Source organism: Equus caballus, chromosome 7 (genome assembly GCF_041296265.1).
Source record: "Equus caballus isolate H_3958 breed thoroughbred chromosome 7, TB-T2T, whole genome shotgun sequence".
In the NCBI taxonomy this organism is placed as follows: domain Eukaryota; kingdom Metazoa; phylum Chordata; class Mammalia; order Perissodactyla; family Equidae; genus Equus; species Equus caballus.
The window spans coordinates 97,407,793-97,411,784 of record NC_091690.1 but is presented as its reverse complement, the minus strand read 5'-3'; the positions used below and the strand labels follow the sequence as shown (position 1 = coordinate 97,411,784).

Below are 3,992 nucleotides of genomic sequence, written 5' to 3'. Positions count from 1 at the left end.
TGTGTCTTTAATGAAACTAAAACAAATTTCTAACCCTCAATATATGAAAAAGGGTTGCAAATGCAGTGAATGTCAGACAGGTAAGAAAATTATCTGCAGCTGCAGATTTCAGGAAAAAAAAAAGGCATCAGAACATAATTCTCCAAAGTAGATGACACACTGTGAGGGAACATAGCTAATGACTCCTTGTTTTACACAGCAGAAATGAAACATCAGGCAGCAGTGAAGTCCTCACAACACGCCATTTGGCACCACACTAGGGAACAGAGAGATGGCCGAAGGAAAACTCCTATCTGCTCCCACCATTTGCCCAAAATTGTGTCAACAGAGTGGAGGGTAGATACTCTGTAACCACAGCTGCTAGTGTCTCTGGACTCGGGTGAAAGAAAGTCTTCAAGAACTCCCTCACAGCCAACGCTCTGCCATGGGGAAGTCAGGTTTAAATACTTCCTAGCATAGAACCCAGGCCTGGCTTTGAAACCACACAGAAGCCGGCCCCAAGCTGCCTCTGAGACAGTCACCTAAGACAAAGCAACCCAGAATGATGGAAAATAAATAGCGTATGTAGAAAATACAAACCAAACCAAGCATGGGTTACCCTTAGTATAAGTCAAATTTGAGTTCACAGTGAAGAGTAACAAAGAAGAGTAAGTCAAAGAAGGTTTCTGTGAAATGGTAAACAGTACAGTTTCCAAGGGTTTTAAATATTTATTAAACAACATAGAATCAAGATAAACAAAATAAAAACTCAAGAAATACTAAAAAGATTAGAGTAGGAAAATTTAATTTACCTCTGTTTGAGATAGATCAATGAGATAAAATATAAGTAAAATAGTAGATGATCAATAACAGAGCGCATATGTAGATGTGAAAAATTTATGTGACCTTAAAACAAAGGCCTCATCTTAAGTGCTCATGGAATAATCCCACACACACACACTCACACATTGCTTATGTATTGGTTTCCAAAAACCCTCAAAATATTCCCAAAAAACCCCAAAAAGAAACCTTTCTCTAACATAATAGAAAAATAGAGCAAACACAAATGTGTAATATAAATAATGTGAGAAAACCATAAATAAAGAGAAAATTAAAGTCATAAGAGACTAACTTATAAACTAAATTTAAGTAAATTTTAAAACATAGATAATTTTCCAGGGAAAAATAATTACCGAAACTGATTCCATACTTAATGCCATGGGAAAACAGAAGTGTCAAAGAGCAACACCACCTCCTACACACTCCTACAAATCAGGGCTAGGAGGTTATACAGAAGAATTGCACCAATTATTTAAAGAACATTAATTCCAAAGCCATTTCCAGAACATAGAGAAAGAAGTGACACATCATCAATTTTCTCTTTATGAAACTAGCATTACATTAATATCAAGACAACTACAAGAGAAATCATTTGTTAATGTCAATATAAAAGTCTTAGAGTGCTGACAAACAGAATCCAACAGAACATTAAAAGATTAACACAGTGCTCATTTCAGCAGCACATATAATAAAACTGGAATGATACAGAGAAGATTAACATGGCCCCTACATGAGGCTGACATGCAAATTTGTGAAGTTATCCATAGTTTTCACTTAGAAGGGAACTTCATAAGGCTGTCAGTGGATCTTTCAGCAGAAACCTTGCAGGCCAGGAGAGAGTGGGATGATACATTCAAAGTGCTGAAAGAAAAACCTGCCAATCAACAATACTTTATCCAGAAAGAATGAAGGAGAGATAAAGACTTTTCCAGACAAGCAAAAGCTGAGGTGGATCATCAATGCTAGACCCGCCTTATGAGAAATTCTGAAAGGAGTTCTTCATGTTGAAATGTAAAGACTCTAATTAGTAGTGTGAAAACATATGAAAATATAAAACACACTGGTAAAGGTTAGTATGTAGTCATTAAGAATCCTCTAATACTGTAATATAATGATGGATTAACCACTTAACTCGAGTGTAGAGGTTAAAGGATAGACTATTAAAAAGAGCTACAATGATTTCTTAATGGATACATAGTGTAAAGAGATGTAAATTTTAGCATCAAAAACATAAAACATGGAGGGGAAGTAAAAAGGTAGAGTTTTTGTATGCAATCAAAGTTAAGCTATCATCAGCTTAAAATAGATTGTTATATCTGTAGATATTGTATGTAATCATCAGGGTAACCATAAGCAAAAACCTACAGTAAATACACACAAGATAAAGAGAAAAGAATCAAAACAAAACACTATGGAAATCACCAATTCACAAAGGAAGACAGCAGGAGACGAAGAATGCAGCAAAGGAACTACAGAACAGCCAGAAAACAGTTAATAAAATGGCATTAGTAAGTCTTTACCTATCAATAATTATTTTAAGTATAATTGAATTAAATTCTACAATCAAAAGGCATAGATTGACCAAATGGATAAAAATGCAAGACCCAACTATATGCTGCCTACAAGAGACTCACTTCAACTTTAAGGACACAAAAAGGCTCCAAGTGAAGGGATGGAAAAAGATGTTCCATTCTAATGGAAACCAAATGAGAGCAAGGATAGCTATACCTATATCAGACAGAAAAGTCTTTAAGTCAAAACTGCAAAAGAGACAAAGAAGGTCATTATATAATGATAAAGGGGACAATTCCTCATGAGTCTATAAAAATTATATATATTTTAAATAATATGTATAATCAGAGCACCTAAATATGTCAAGCAAATACTAACAGATCTGAAGAGAGAAATAGATGACAATACAATCATAGTAAGGGATTTCAATATCCTACTTTCAACAATGAATATATCATCCAGACAGAAAATCAATAGGAAAACATTGGACCTGAACTATGCTTCAGACCAAACAGACCTAACGGACATATACAGAACCTTCCATCCAACAGCAGCAGAATACACATTTTTTTCAAGTGCACATGGAACATTTTCCAGGATAGATCACATGTTAAGTCACAAAACAATTTTCAGCAAATTTAAAAAGACTGAAAATCATATCAAATATCTTTTCTGACCATAGTAGTTTGACACTAGAAGTCAATAATAGGAGGAAAACAGGAAAATTCAAAAATATGTGAAAATTAAACAATACACTCCTGAACAACCAATGGGTCAAAGAAGAAATCAAAAAGGAAATAAAAAAATATTTTAAAACTAATGAAAATAGAAACACAACATACCAAAACTTATGGGATGTGGCAAAAGCAGTTCTAAGAGGGAATTTTATATTGGTAAATGCCAACATTAAAAAAAGAAAGATCTCATAAACAACCTAACTTTACATCTCAAGGAAATAGAAAAATAACAATCTAAGTCCAAAGTTAGTAGAAGAAAGGATATAACAAAGAAGAAATAAATGAAATAGATAATAGAAAAACAGTAGAAAAGATCAACGAATCTAAGAGTTGGATTTTTGAAAAGATAAATGAAATTGATGAGCCTTTAGCTAGACCTGCCAAGAGAAAAAGAGAGAGGACTCAAATAAATAAAATTAGATATGAAATAGGAGGTATTACAACTGATACCACACTAAGACAAAAGTTCATAGGAGACTGCTATGAGCAACCAAACATCAATAAATTGGATAACCTGGAAGAAATGTATAAATTCCTAGAAACATACAACCTACAAAGATTGACACATGAAGAAATAGAAAAGCTGAACAGACTAATAACAAATGAGTAAAAAAGTTAAATCAGTAATCAAAAACCTCCCAACAAATGGAAGTCCAGGACCATATGGCTTCATTGGTGAATTCTACCAAATATTTAAAGAAGAATTAATGCCAATCATTCTCAAAGTCTTCCCAAAAGTTTAAGAGGTGCAAACACTGCAAAACTAACTTTACAAGGTCAGCATTACCTTCATACCAAAGCCAGATAAGGACAATATAAGGAAATAAAACTATAAGCAAATATACCTGATGAACAGAGATGCAAAAATTCTCAACACGATAGAGTACTGTATTGTATACTTGAAAGTTGCTAAGAAAGTAGGTC

General features: G+C 33.6%; 1 non-coding gene across 1 annotated transcript; it reads left to right on the top strand.

Moving 5' to 3' along the window:
• Positions 1-1,483: 1,483 nt before the first annotated feature.
• Positions 1,484-1,590, top strand: LOC111774495 (U6 spliceosomal RNA). Its single transcript, XR_002809498.1, has one exon. It is a non-coding gene; the product is annotated as a U6 spliceosomal RNA (small nuclear RNA).
• Positions 1,591-3,992: the final 2,402 nt, after the last annotated feature.